At 33.0% G+C, this 16,309-nt stretch overlaps 1 non-coding gene across 1 annotated transcript; it reads left to right on the top strand.

Moving 5' to 3' along the window:
• The first annotated feature begins 8,822 nt into the window (after positions 1-8,822).
• On the top strand, positions 8,823-8,925 carry LOC141569768 (U6 spliceosomal RNA). Its single transcript, XR_012493568.1, has one exon. It is a non-coding gene; the product is annotated as a U6 spliceosomal RNA (small nuclear RNA).
• The last annotated feature ends 7,384 nt before the right edge of the window (positions 8,926-16,309 follow it).

Below are 16,309 nucleotides of genomic sequence, written 5' to 3'. Positions count from 1 at the left end.
TTTTTGTTGTTGAGTTGCATGAGTTCCTTGTATATTCTGGATACTAGCCCCTTATCGGAGGTACTGTTTGCAAAAATCTTCTCCCATTCAGTTGGTGGCCTCATAATTTTGTCATTGGTTTCTTTTGCTGTGCAGAAGCTTTTAAGTTTCATATAGTCCCATTCGTTTATTTTAGCTTTTACTTCCATTGCCTTTGGAGACAAGTTCATAAAATGCTCTTTGAACCCAAGGTCCATAAGTTTAGTACCTATGATTTCTTCTATTCAGTTTACTGTGTCAGGTCTTTTGCTTAAGTCTTTGATCCATTTTGAATTAACTTTGGTACATGGTGAGAAATAGCAGTCCAGTTTCATTCTTTTGCACGTGGCTATCCAATTCTCCCAGCACCATTTATTGAAGAGGCTGTCTTTGCTCCATTGTATGTTTTTAGCTTCTTTGTCAAAAATTTTCTGTCCAGTAGGAAGTAAATTTTTTTTCTCTGAATTAGTGTGGCTTTTTTGCTCACTATGTTTCTTATGATACTCATCATATTGTACCTGCTTTTCAGTAATGAGCTGTCTCCCTTACTAGACTACAAGCACCCTGGAGGCAGAATGCATATCTGATTCACATTTTTTTTTTTTTAAATTAAATTTATTGCGGTGACAATTGTTAGTAAAATTACATAGATTTCAGGTGTACAATTCTGTATTACATCATCTATAAATCCCATTGTATGTTCATCACCCAGAGTCAGTTCTTCCATCACCATATATTCGATCCCCCTTACCCTCACCTCCCCCCCACCCCCCTTACCCTCTGGCAACCACTAAACTATTGTCCGTGTCTATGAGTTTCTGTTTCTCATTTGTTTGTCTTGTTCTTTTGTTGTTTTTGGTTTATATACCACATATCAGTGAAATCACATGGTTCTCTGCTTTTTCTCTCTGACTTGTTTCGCTCAGCATTACTCTCTCAAGATCCATCCATGTTGTCACAAATGTTCCTATATCATCTTTTCTCACTGCCGAATTGTATTGTTTCATTTTACATGACACTTAGTTGAATATTTTGAGTGATCAATAAATATTTTTGAGAAAAGGGATTTGAATGTGTTTATCAAAGTACGAAGTACTATTGAGATATCAAGATGATACATTAGAGACAGCAGACAGAAACAGAGAGTTGCAATCATGTTGATAATCTTTGGGATACATCCTCTCATCAGCATATTTACAGAATAGATGTGCTAGAGTAACACTGATAACATTGAGTTATCATTGGTATAATACACTTGAAAAAACGTGTAACCTTTTAAATGTCAATAGTATAGGCTTTAGGTTTATCTACGTTTAGGTTTACCAAGCATATAAGCCATTTGAAACACACTTTTCAATGAGGCAAGGGGAAGTAAAGAAGATTTTAGATGTTTATAGTATATATTTTTCACTGTTTATGTTTATTATCAAATAGCAAAAGATGACATGTAAAAGTGGCATGTGCATGTCTTTATAGAACATATTATGGAATGTAGTATGTAATATGTAATATATATATATATATATATATATATATATATATATATATATATATACACACACACACACACACACACATAGTCATCTTAATACATATAAAATAGAGAAAAACCTCCTTTACAAAAATGAACTCTTACCCCTTAAAATAGCTTACCCAAAGCAATTATAAATTGTAATAATATGCCATTTGAATGAGAAATCATTACGTTAGAATCATTACCCCAATATATGTGGATTATTCTGTCGCTGTAACATCTACAGTTAGTTCTCCCAACTAGATTTAAGCTCTTCAATATAAACTATTTTTGGACTACTCTTAAGCAAATCTGAGTAGAGTTTCTCAATAATTTTCAGTTGAGCAAATGTATAATGAAGTGTATTTTAGATAGGATCAGAAGTCTTGTACCCTCCCCCAATGTGTCTTCTGCATTTTTATTTCTATAATGTGATTTAATCACATACCTAGTATAACCTATGACTCACCAGAAGATTGTTCTTATAATTTTTTTTAATGGGGACATTTATAATTAGAGTCTATGCAATTTCCAGAGAAATGACATTTCATTCTAAACTTTCAGCTATGTGGCAACTTGAATTGTTTAACATTGCGCCATGGTTTTGCTTGGGTCATATTGAAATACTTCTGTAGTACTTTCAGAATTGCATTAAATAATTAATGTACTACAACACTGTAAGGGAACATGAGGATTAATGTTGACATAAAAATGCTCACGTTTGTAAATGGAAAATTGCTATAGATTTCTTATTTATTCTTTAATATTTGGAACTGTGAAAGGGTCGGAGTTTCATTATATAACCTTAATATGGCATAGCTAGTGAATTTTAGATTTCACAAGAATGTCTATAGGAATCTTATAGAAAAACATATGAAATCTTCTTAACATAACATATATCAACACACTGTCTTCTCGGAAATTCATTTTATTAATGATTTAATTTCTTTCTTTTCCAAAGGATTTGAGGTTCCAATTAAAACCCTTTGGGGCCATTGTGTTACTGCCTGCTAGTGCTTAATCTTCACTGAAAGCCTCATCACTTATTTTAAAACTAAAGAAGAATGAGGTAAGGAGAAAAGCAATGAAATGCAGCATAACACATCTTTCAAAGTAAGGAGAAGTAGCTTTTTAAAAATGATCTAAGATCAGTGACATTCAGAAATTATTTGCTGAACACTAAATGTACTCAAGTGTAGCATCTCAATTCCAAGGACTCTATGTCTTCTATTATGAAATAAACCACACAGACTTATTTTTTCTATTGGCATTGCAGTAGCCTAAGGTAATAATTATTAATGGCACTGATATACTGCAAATGGTAATTTGGATTGCAAAATGAATCTTCTGCTTTATCTCATAGAGATTCTATGATGCTGTGGTACTAAAATGATGACTGTGATTAACATTCTTAAATGTTATTTTTAAAAACGGGCACAATTTTAGTCTTATTCTCATAACACAACATGTCTAGATTTGCTTATATAATGGAGTCATACTTAACAGATTTCTGCACAGTCCATTATGATGTCCTTTAATTCTCATGTTGCTAATTTGTCACTTTTGAAATATTTAGTCTGACAATTCTTTGGAGTGTTATGTTGCAGTGAGTAACAACACATTTATCAAAAGGATAATAATAATCAGAGGTATCATTTAAAGATGCAATATCAGGGCAGCCGGTTAGCTCAGTTGGTTAGAGTGCAGTGCTCTTAACAACAAGGTTGCCGGTTCAATCCCCTCATGGGCCACTGTGAGCTGTGCCCTCCACAACTAGATCGAAACAACTACTTGACTTGGAGCTGATGATGCTGGAAAAACACACTTTTAAAAAATAATAATAATAAAATAAAGATGCAATATCAGTCCTTAAATCCAAATGGAATGAAACATGTAGGTATGAAAAGAGAGTGAAAAAATATCCATGTTTTTCCTCTGTAGTCTCTAATAACAGGAAGCTTTTCATTAAAGTAAAAACTTGAGTAAACAATTATTTGCTGCAAAAGACATTTCACCCCCAAATGAATTGATATGAAATGTTTATGTTCATTCCAATTGGACTGACTTATTGAAGATGACAATTATTTTATTAATTCTGGATTTTTAAAGTATGAACAAGTAATAGTAAACTTATTAATTTTGTTAAACCTGTTAGCTTTAGTCAGAGTGGACTATACTTTTGAGTATCTCTATAAGTTTCATCATATTTGAGAAGATTTAGGGACTATATATTCATGTCTGAATCTCAACCCTCGCTTTGGGGTCTATCAAAGTGCCTGTGTTTGTTGATGGAAGGGAGAAATTGCGAGAGCAAGAGGGAGAGCAAAGCTATGCTTTACAGCAGTCAAGCAATTGGTCTCCTGCCCTGGATAAACGTGGTTTGCCATATGACACTAGGGATTGTGATAAAATATTTCAAGTTTGGATTCTCTATCTTATGTCCACTTAAGAGTTTGTTAATGAGCTATGCCCATGTTATTCATTAATTCATCAGCGGCCTCTTTAATGTATGTATTTAACTTTCATTTAAGCTCCAGATCATAGCTGCTGAGAGCACCAATGGGGAAAGCTGAACAGCCAGAATACTACACTAATTTCTATTTGAATAAGCTTTTAGTTTCTTTTATTTTAATTAATTTAATTGAATTTTAACTTGACTTATGTTGATTTCCACCATGAAAGTTCACTATAACTCTTTCAGTGTTTGTATCCTAAAAGTAAACCCATCTTTGTGAGATATAATTTATTGTTATCGAAAATGTTATCAGTACTCAGGTGTTTATTAGGTATAATGGTAGCTGGTTATATGCTTCATCTTTGTATATCATCTAATCTCAAACTAGTAGTTTGTCTCACTAATTCTCATAATTTTCTATAAGGTAGTATAAACAAGTAAGATGTGACTACCCTCCTTTTATGGTGTGGTAAAGGGCCACCCTGAGGCTACCTCTGTATTGAATCACCATTTAATTTCAGCTTATCCAAAATATATATTGATCACATTCCATTCCAGGCAATGTCTCTAGGTTTATAAAAATTAATAGAACCTGACCCCTGCTTTGTCTGATTAAATAATGATTAAGGAAGCCAAGTAGAGACATCATTTTAATAAAATCTGTTGAGCATTCTGAAAGAGGTACATATGTGTAGGATGATATCAGAATCCTGAAGTGGGATATTCAACCAGCTTGGGGAGGAGGATAGGCCAATGAAGAAATATTTGAAGAGATAATGCCTAAGCTATCAAAAGATGAGTAGATGCAGCTATGCAAAAAAAAAAAAAAAAGATGTGGAGCTGCATGGAGTAGCAGGGAGAAGGTGTAAATGCACAGATGTGATTAAAATGAAGGTCATGTCTGCTAGTGTATGATATGGCAATAAAAAAGAATGCTTTCTGAAGAAAAGAGAACGTTTCCTGAATGAGGTAAAGTTTAAGAATAAGAAAAGTTTGGAAACATAAATATGACTGAGCCAAATAAAGAATTGAGAAAGTTGTCCTTTGATAGATGATTGGCTAAAGAAGATGTGGTATATATATGCAATGGAATATTACTTGGCCATAAGAAAATATGAAATGGTGCTATTTGTGACAAAATGAATGGATCTTGAAAATTTTATGCCAAGTGAAATAAGTCACACAGAAAAAGTCAAGAACCATATGATTTCACTGATATGTGGGATATAAAACTGAAAACAACAAAGGAACAAAGCAAACAAAGAAAGAAACAAAAACTCATAGACACAGACAATAGTTTACTGGTTACCAAAGGGTAAGGTGGAAGGAGGGTGGTAAATGAGGGTAAAGGGGATCAAATATATGGTGATGGAAGGAGAACTGACTCTGGGTGGTGAACACACAATGTGATATATAGTTGACATATTACAGAATTGTACACTTGAAACCCATGTAAATTTACTAACCATTGTAACCCCAATAACTTTTAATAAAAAAATAGAAAAAGGATGTTTTTCTAAGCAGAAACAAACAGCAATCAAAGATTGTGTGTTTAAGGTTGTTTGACGTCCATTTTCATGGCATCAGTTAAAAATGAATTTAATATTCCCTTCCCCCCACTCTCTACACTTTAAGTAGTAAATGCATTGATTTCTACCTCTTTGAACTTTAATAAAGTCATATAAACATAAAGTTGCAAAACTAAAGGAAATTTAGATAATACCTCATTTATACTCTCATTTTCTAGATACAGAGGTGTGATGTAACTTGTTCAAGAGCAAGCTGTGTATTTTCAGATCCTCAATAAGTTCCAATACCCTCCATATCAGCAGAAAAACTTAAAGAGACTGAAGTATTTTAGTAATGTTTCCCTCAATTCCAGTGGATTGCCATTTAGGGGCAGTAAACTCTAGCGGTTAAAAGTGTTGACTCTAGAGTCAAAACAGCTTTGCTTTTCACTGTTAAATACGCCAAACGACTTTAGCAAGTGATATAATCCTTTACTTCAGATATCTGATCTACAAAATGGGGGATAATGCATAATAAGCATTCCATAAATGTACAGATTGTGGTATGGGCAACCTCAAAATTGATTTGACTGTCCAAATTATTTTTAAAAATTTATTGTAATGACTGTCACTACATCACTAACTTCAGCAAAACCTTTCTAATTTATGTTTTAGAACTGCCATGTACACAAAATTTAAATTATATGATTTCTTAATTATCATTAATGTAAAATATTAAATTTTTATAAATTAAGTAATATGAAGTAATGTTTAAGGGATATTAGAATAGGAATTGGAAATCTGTCTATTAATTTGAAATGTGAAAAACATTCCTACCCTAAGCAAAATTGTCCAAGAACTTATGTTTCTTGTATAAGGATATAAGAATGGCTATGTGACCTTGCATCTGATCCCAATCTTATATTCCAGAACCCCTGTTATTTAAACATAACAACATAATAAAGCTGAAAGCAAAGTGATGTGAATTTCATACTGTAGGAAAAAAAACACGATCAGTACTACCTTCTATGTCAGATGGATGATGGCCTTTGTTTATTTGGCAAAACAACTTTAAGAACATTTTTATTCTTAAAACGTTTTGCTCTGATATAAATTTCCTACCCGGTGGATATTAGACTTACTGCATGGTTTTTGGACATTAGATAACTATATACGACATGAGACACCTCAATGCTTCCAAAGTCATTATATTCACTGCTAATGAATTAAAACCTTATGTAGTTCATAAATCAAAGCAACATTTTATACACTTTTATGTGATCTACAGTTGTGCACACAGAAATTAACTAAACAGAACTACTCCCATCATTGGAAAATATGAATTTGTTTTGCAATTTAAATTACAAAGATTTTTATAAATAATTTGCTGTTTGAAGATCCAAGGAAGCAATTTCTAAATAGCAGAGGACATGATTTTTAAAACAGAGGTTTACAGTATATAACCTATAAATAAAACTGTTCTACAAAATATGCAGGGAGAAGGTGGTTATATTTCACAAATCATAGATTATTAGGTTTGCTTAACATAATTTTTAACATAATAATATTCTCAGTGTTCCTATGTTGTGGTATGAATTTCTAGACTATTATGAGAAACTGTTTTCTCTTTATTTCTTTTCTCCTATTAAAAAAATCTAGTAGTAATAAACATTCAAAGCTCACAAGGTAAATTGTATTCTCTAGGGAGGAGAATTTGACAACTCCCTTCCTTTTTTTTTTTTTAGAAAGAAATGCAAAAGAAACCAGGTTACATCAGGAATCTTTTTTAAAAACTTACTTTCAGGTACTAACTAGAGTTCAATAAAGTACATTTCCTCTATCCATGTTATTCTACTATGAGAACTAATACATAAAACAGTAATTTCCAGGTACTCCACTGTTAATTTTTGTTTTGATTATTTTATGTCCACAATACTTAACCAAGAAAGGCACATAGACTACACAATTTATGTGCCTTCATTACACATAAATTGTAATGGTCTTCATTACAATTATGGTAGGTCTTCATTAAATATGTGGTGAAATCTACCGTTGAAACCATCTGGTCCTGGACTATTATTTGTTGGAAGATTTATAATTATTCTTTCTCCTTACTTATAATTGGTCTAATGGATATTTTGTTTCTTCATGATTCAGTCTTAATAGGTTGTTTCTAGGAATTTATCCGTTTCTTCTAGTTTATCCAATTGTTTGTGTGTAATTGTTCATATCAGTGTCTTATGATCCTTAGTATTTCTGTGTTATCAGCTGTAATTAATTCTCTTTGATTTCTGATTTTATTTACTTGAGTCTTCTCTCTCTCTCTCTCTCTCTCTCTCTCTCTCTCTCTCTCTCAGTCTAGCTAAAGATTTGCCAATTTTGTTTATCTTTTCAGAAAAAAAGCTCTTAATTTTGTTAATATTTTCTATTGTCTTTTTAGCCTCCATTTCATTTATTTCCACTGTGTTATTTTCTTCCTTCTACTAACTCTGGGCTTAGTTTGCTCTTCTTTTTTAAATTTTTTGAGATGTAAAGTTAGATTATTTATTTGAATTTTTTTTTTCTTAATGTAGGTGTTTATCACTATAAATGTCCTCTCAGAACTACTTTTGCTGCATCTCATACGTTTTGGTATTTTGTGTTTCCATTTTCATTTTTCTGAAGATATGTTTTGGTTTCTTTTTTGACCCATTGGTTGTTCAGGGACATGTTGTTTAATCTCTACATATTTGTGAATTTTCTAGTTTTCTTTTTATTGATTTCTTTCACAATGTATACATATATCAAATAATCATGTTCTACACTTTAAGTATATTACAATTTTGTTTATCAATTATACCTCAAAAGAGCTGAAAAAATTAAACCAGTTTCTCATGTTAAAAATATTTTTAAAAAGAAAAGACATATTTTTAAAAGGTCTTTAATATCTGAGATTGAAACAAGAGATTTTGTTCTTAAGTAAGACTTGTTCAATCAAGACAAAACAAAAACAAATAACAGCAGCGAACAAAACCCAAAACCTTCATCAGTCCCTTTTTCTTCAACCATTCTTATTAATTGAAGTTTTACTAAGGTCAGTATGTTTTAAATGTGCATTTTCATATCAGAAGTGAGTCATTAATTTAAAAAGTCAACTGAGGGGTGGCTGGTTAGCAGAGTTGGTTAGAGTGGATGCTAGTGGAACCAGGGTTGCCTGTTTGATGCCCACATGGCCAGTGTGAGCTGTGCCCTCCACAACTAGATTGAAACAACTACTTGACTTGGAGCTAATGGGTCCTGGAAAACACACTTAAAATAAATAAAAGTTTATAAAAGTCTATTGACATGCTTGCTTCAGCACCACATATACTAAAATTGGAATAATACAGACAGCATTAGCATGGCCCCAGCAGAAGGATGACAGGCAAATTTGTGAAGACTTCCATATATTTAGGCAGTAAACTATCTAACAGTGTTCTTAGTAATATTTTTTTCTGATTTTTCTCCTTTAGAAAGGAGAACACAAGAAAAAATAAACAAATGGGACTATATCCATCTAAAATGTTTTTGCACAGCAAAGAAAACAATCAACAAAATGAAAAGACAACCTACAGAACGGGAGAAAATATTCACCAATAATACATGTGATAAGGGGTTAATATCTAATATTTATAAGGAACTTAGACAGCTGAATACCAAAAAACTAACAATACAATTAAAAAATGAGCAGAGGACCTGAATAGACATTACTCCAAAGAGGACATACAGGTGGCAAATAGAAGTTTGAAATGATGTTCAACGTCACTAATCATCAGAAAAATGCAAATTTAAACCACAATTAGATATCATCTCACACATGTCAGAATAGCTAGTATCAATAAATCAAAAAACAACAAGTGTTGGCAAGGATGAGAAGAAAAGAGAACCCTCCTGCACTGTTGGTGGGATTGCGAATTGGTGCAGCCACTACAGAAACAGTTTGGAGTTTCCTCAAAAACTTAAAATAGAACTACCTTATGACCCAGCAATTTCATGCCTAGGTAGTCATCCAAAGAAATCCAAAGCACTAATCCAAAAAGATATATGAACCCCTATGCTCACTGCAGCATTATTTACAATAGCCAAGATATGGAAGCAATCCAAATGCTCATCAATACATGATTGGACAAAGAATTCTGGTACATATATACAATGGAATATTCCTCAGCTATAATAAAGAATGAAATCTTACCATTTGTGACAACGTGGATGGACCTAGAAGGTATTAGCTAAGTGAAATGTGTCATACTGAGAAAGACAAACACCATATGATCTCACTTATATGTGGAATTTAAAGAACAAAATAAACAAACAAAACAGAAACAGACACAGATACAGAGTACAAACTGATGTTTGACAGATGAGAGGAGGGTTTGGGGGGGGCTGAGTGAAAAACATGAAGAGATTAAGAAGTACAGATTGGTAGTTAGAAAATAGTCATGGGTATGTAAAGCACAGCATCAGGAATATAGTCAAGTAATATTGTAATAACTATGTATAGTGCCAGGGGAGTACTACATTAATCAGGAGAACCACTTTGTAAATTATATAAATGTCTAACCACTATGCTGTAAACCTCAAACTAATATAAAATAATATTGAATGTCAACTGTAATTGAAAAACATAGAAAAGAAAAAGAACTAAATATAGATTTTCCTACATGTAACAGTTATGCAAAAAAGTTATAAAGTTGACCTTGGTTTTGCAATGATGAATAAAAACTATTAAAATTATCTAATCAAAAATGGCATTCAAAGAAAAAAGTGTATTGACAGCTAATCTATGATTATTATTTATGATAATTTTACTTTATTGTGTATCAATTTATAATCTTCTCCTAAAGTTATTCTGTCACAAATTTTTAAATATGTATATGAAACTCTTTCGTATTTTGACTGAAAAAGATGTTATGTAGATTGCAAACATCCTGATAGTGACTGGTTTCCTTGAAAGCATTATATATGTGTCTATATGTGTCTGTGCCTGTGTCCATTTGTATGTGTGCACATGTGTGTGTCTGGAAGCAAACCAGAGGGAGGGAGAGAGGAAGAGAAGGAGAAAAAAGAGGAGGAGGAAGTGGTGAAGGTGGAGGAAGAGGAGGGCAGAGAGGGAAAGAGAGATATGAAGAGGGTGCCAAAAAATGTATATGCATTTTAAGAAAGGAAAAAAGTGTATTAAAATTGTAATACTCAATATATACCAATAACAAAAGATGAATACAAGTCACATTTGACTGAAATTTAAAGAAGTGCTCAAAGTGGTTATCATCAGCATAATTTTAATACAGATTTTTCCCTTCTTAAAATGTATATACATTTTTGACACCCTCTGTATATAGAGAGAATGCGTACTCTAACTTTTATTAAGAAGAAAATTGAAGTGAGGTAATGAAGTATACATTAACATTTCATTCTGACCCTAACCACAAAGTTATAAATTAATGAGAATTTGTTAAATTTTAATTTGAGGCTAGGTTTGGAAAAAAGTTTCTGTAGTAATTTTTTTCAAGTTCATTGAAGAATAAATACCAGGGGTGTCAAAAGATGTATACAAGTGAACACTTTGGTCAACGTTGCTCAAGCAGTAGTTTGCCATTTTCGGAAGTGTCTGGACACTGATGATAACCACTTTGAGTACCTCTTGCAATTGCAGAAGTCAAAAGTGACTTGTATTCATCTTTTGTTATCGGTATATATTGAGTATTACAAATTAAATACAGTTTTCCTTTCTTAAAAAGTGTATACATATTTTGGTACTCTGTATTTTGACCTATCTAAAGCGTAGTTTATTTCAAGCATAACTAAATTTCTCAAATTTGGAAAAAGTTTTGGCAAATGACCTTTTTTATACCTTGATATAATTAAGATGAAAGTTACTTGATTTTTTAGGAATTCAAGTCTTTATTTTTTCCTTTTATTTATTTTTTTTATTTATTGGTGTGAACTTGTCTGTAAAATTACATAGATTTCAGGTGTAAAATTCTGTATTACATCATCTATAAATCCCATTGTGTGTTCACCACCCAGAGTCAGTTCTCCTTCCAACACTATATATTTGATCTCCCTTACCCTCATCTCCCATCCCTCACCACCCTTACCCTCTGGTAACTACTAAACTATTGTTTGTGTCTAAGAGTTTTTCTTTCCCATTTCTATGTTTTGTTATTTTGTTGTTTTTGGTTTATGTACCCATATCAGTGAAATCATGTGGTTCTCTGCTTTTTCTGTCTGACTTATTTCACTTACCATTATACTATCAAGATCCATCCATGTTTTCACAAATGTTCTTATATCATCTTTTCTTACCTACGAATAGCATTCCATTGTGTATATATACCACCACTTCTTTATCCATTCATCTATTTTGGCTGTTTGGAAGGACATTTTGGTTGTTTCCATGTCTTGGCCACTGTAAACAAAGCTGCAATGAATACTGGCGCACACGTGTCTTTATGTATAAATGTTTTCAGATATTTTGGGTAGATACCAAGGAGAGGGATTGCTGGGTCATATGGTAATTCTATTCATAATTTTTTGAGGAAATTCCACACGGCCTTCCATAAGGGCTGCACAAGTCTGCATTCTCACCAACAGTGTATGAGGGTTCCTTTTTCTCCACAGCCTCTCCAACACTTGTTACTATTTGTCTTGTTGATGATAGCCATTCTGATTGGGGTGAGGTGATATCTCATTGTGGTTTTGATTTGCATTTCTCTGATGATTAGTGATGTTGATAATTTTTTCATATGTCTATTTGCCATTTGTATGTCCTCTTTGGAGAAATGTCTCTTCAAGTCCTCTGCCCATTTTTCAATTGGGTTGTTTGTTTTTTCATAGTTGAGTTGCATGAGTTCCTTGTATATTCTGGATAGTAGCGCCTTATTGGAGGCACTGTTTGCAAAAATCTTCTCCCATTCAGCTGGCGGCCTCTTTAATTTGTCGATGGTTTCTTTTGCTGTGCAGAAGCTTTTAAGTTTCATATAGTCCCATTCGTTTATTTTAGCTTTTACTTCCATTGCCTTTGGAGTCAAATTCATAAAATGCTCTTTGAACCCAAGGTCCATAAGTTTAGTACCTATGTTTTCTTCTATGCAGTTTATTGTGTCAGGTCTTTTTTTTTTCTTTTTTCTTTCATTAAATTTATTGGGGTGACAATTGTTAGTAAAATTACATAGATTTCAGGTGTACAATTCTGTATTACATCATCTATAAATCCCATTGTGTGTTCATCACCCAGAGTCAGTTCTCCTTCCATCACCACATATTTGATCGCCCTTACCTTCATCTCCCACCCCCCATCCGCCACCCCCCTTACCCTCTGGTAACCACAGAGAACCATGTGATTTCACTGATATGTGGTATATAAACCAAAAAGAACAAAAGAACAAGACAAACAAATGAGAAACAGAAACTCATAGACACAGACAGTAGAATAGTGTCAGGTCTTATGCTTAAGTTTTTGATCATTTTGAATTAATTTTGGTACATGGTGACAGATAGCTGTCCAGTTTCATTTTTCTGCACGTGGCTATCCAATTCTGCCAGCACCATTTATTGAAGAGGCTGTCTTTTCTCTGATGTACGTTTTTCGCTTCTTTGTAAAAAAAAAAAAAAAAAATTATCTGTCCATATTTATGTTATTTTATTTCTGGGTTGTCAATTCTATTCCATTGGTCTATCTGTCTGTTTTTCTGCCAATACCATGCTGTTTTGATTATTGTAGCCCTGTAGTACAGGCTAAAGTCAGGGAGTGTGATACCTCCAGCATTGTTCTTTTTCCTTAAGATTGCTTTGGCTATTCGGGGTCTTATGTGATTCCAAACAAATCTGATGATTTTTTGTTCTATTTCTTTAAAGTGCCATTGGGATTTTCATGGGGATTGCATGAAATCTGTGTATTGTTTTGGGTAATATGGCCATTTTAACTATGTTGAATCTTGCAATCCATAAGCATGGAATGTCTTTCCATTTCTTTGTGTCTTTTTCAATTTCTTTTAAAAATGCTGTATACTTTTCTGCATATAGGTCTTTCACATACTTGGTTAAGTTTATTGCTAGGTATTTTCTTCTTTTTGCTGCAATTGCAAAAGGAATTGTTTTCTGTATTTCTTTTTCTGAGACTTCATTGTTAGTATATAGGAATGCAATGGACTTTGGTACGTTGATTCTGTAGCCCGCTACATTACTATATTCGATGACTGTTTCTAACAGTTTTTTGGTAGAGGTTTTAGGGTTTTCTATATATAGCATCATATCATCTGCCAAGAGTGACAATTTAACTTCTTCATTCCCAATTTGGATGTCTTTAATTTCTCTCTCTTACCTGATTGCTCTGGCAAGGACTTCCAACACTATGGTGAAAAGCAGAGGTGATAGACGACAGCCCTGTCGTGTTTCTGAACATAGAGGGAAGGGCTTCAGTTTTTCACCATTAATTATGAATTTAGCTGAGGTTTTGTCGTACATGGCCTTTATTATGCTAAGGTATTTTCCTTCTATACCAAATTTATTATGTGTTTTAATCATAAATGGATGTTGTATCTTGTCAAATGCTTTTTCTGCATCAATTGATATAATCATATGATTTTTGTCCTTTATTTTGCTTACGTCATGTATCACATTGATGGATTTGCAGATTCTGACTCATCGTTGTGCCCCATGGATGAACCCCACTTGGTCGTGATGAATAATCTTTTTAATGCATTGTTGTATTCGATTTGCTAGAATTTTATTTAGGATTTTTGCATCTGAATTCATCAGAGATATTGGTCTGTAGTTCTCAATTTTTGTGTCGTCCTTACTAGGTTTTGGTATCAGGGTAATGTTGGCCTCATGAAATGAGTTAGGGAGTACTGTCTCTTCTTCAATTTTTTTGAAGAGTTTGAGCAATAATGGTATTAGATCCACTATGAAGGTTTCATAGAATTCACTAGTGAAGTCATCTGGTCCTGGACTTTTTCTTTTGGGAAGGTTTTGGACGACTGATTCAATTTCATTACTGGTGATCAGTCTGTTTAGATTTTCCAGTTCTTCATGGTTCAGCCTTTTTAAGACCTTGTCCATTTCTTCTCGGTTATTGAATTTGGTGGAATGTAGTTCTTCATAGTATTCTTGGATGATCCTTTGTATTTTTGTGGTGTCCGTGATAACTTTTCCTTTTTCATTTCTGATGTTGTTAATTAGTGTCTTCATTCTTTTTATGTTAGTGAGTCTAGCCAAGTGTTTGTCAATTTTGTTAATTTTTTCAAAGAACCAGCTCTTTGTCACATTAGTTATTTTTATTGTCTTTTTGTTCTCTATTTCAGTTAGTTCTGTTCTGATATTTGTTATTTCCTTTCTTCTGCTGACCTTGGGTTTCACTTGTTCTTCTCTTTCTAGTTCTTTAAGGTGTAACATGAGGTTATTTGGGAGTTTTCTTGTTTCTTGAGATAGGCCTGTAATGATATAAATTTCCCTCTTAAAACTGCTTTGGCTGCATCCTCAAAATTTTGGTAGGATGTATTTTCATTGTCATTTGTTTCTACGTATCTTTTGATCTCTCCTCTAATTTCTTCTTTGACCCGGTTGTTCTTTAAAAGTATGTTGTTTTATCTCCATGTATTTGTGGTTTTTCCTGCTTTCTTTTTGCAGTTGATATACAATTTCAAACCCTTGTGATCAGAGAATATGGTTGGCATATTTCAATCTTCTTAAATTTGCTGAGGTTGATTTGATGTCCCAATATATGGTCTATAGTTGAGAATGTTTCATGTATACTAGAAATAAATGTGTAGTCTGATGTTTTAGGATGAAATGCTCCATATATGTCAGTTATGTCCATTTCATCTAATATGTCATTTAGGGCTTTTACTTCATTATTTATTTTCTGTTTGGATGATATATCCATAGCTGTCAATTATGTATTTAACTCCCCTAGTATAATTGTGTTTTGGTCAATTTCTCCCTTTAGTTGTGTTAGTAGTGGCTCGGTACATTTTGGTGCTCCCTGTTTGGGGGCATAAATATTGATGACTATTACATCTTCTTGTTGTATAGTCCCCTTTACCACTAGGAAATGTCCATCTTGGTGTCTTGTTACCATTTTCACCCTGAAGTCTGTTTCGCCTGATATCAGTATAGCTGCACCTAAATTTCTATGGATACCATTTGCTTGGTTTGTCAATTTCCACCCTTTCTCTTTGAGTTTTTGCTTGTCCTTGTAGCTGATGTGTGTCTCTTGGAGACAGCATATGATTGGGTTTAGATTTTTGATGGAATCTGTTACTCTGTGCCATTTCATTGGTGAGTTCAGTCCATTTACATTTAGGGTGATTATTGATATGTGAGCATTTCCTCTAATTCTATCTTTAGTTTTCTGTTAATGCTCTGTCTCCATTGTTTCTTTGCCCTTTTGTTGTTGTCTATTATTTCTGTGTGGTGGTATTCTATGATGTTTCCCTCTGTTTCTTCTTTATTACAGTACATATTTAAGTTCTGGATTTTTTTTAAGTGGTTACCCTTAAGTTCATGTAAAAGAAAGTTTGATATTTAGAGTATTCCATTTTCTTCAGCACGCTTACTTTCTCCTTTTCCATATTCTGATTCACGCCATTGCTCCCCAACTTTTTATATTTTGGTTGCCACAAATTGTCCCTGTTGATGGTGGTCTAATAGCCTCCTTTAGTATTTCTTTTTTTTTTTTTAATTAAATTTATTGGGGTGACAATTGTTAGTAAAATTACATAGATTTCAGGTGTACAATTCTGTATTACATCATCTATAAATCAAATTGTATGTTCATCACCCAGAGTCAGTTCT

This window comes from Rhinolophus sinicus, chromosome X (assembly GCF_036562045.2).
Source record: "Rhinolophus sinicus isolate RSC01 chromosome X, ASM3656204v1, whole genome shotgun sequence".
Lineage (NCBI taxonomy): Eukaryota > Metazoa > Chordata > Mammalia > Chiroptera > Rhinolophidae > Rhinolophus > Rhinolophus sinicus.
The sequence above is the reverse complement of the archived record's forward strand: the minus strand, read 5'-3'. Positions and strand labels throughout refer to the sequence as shown.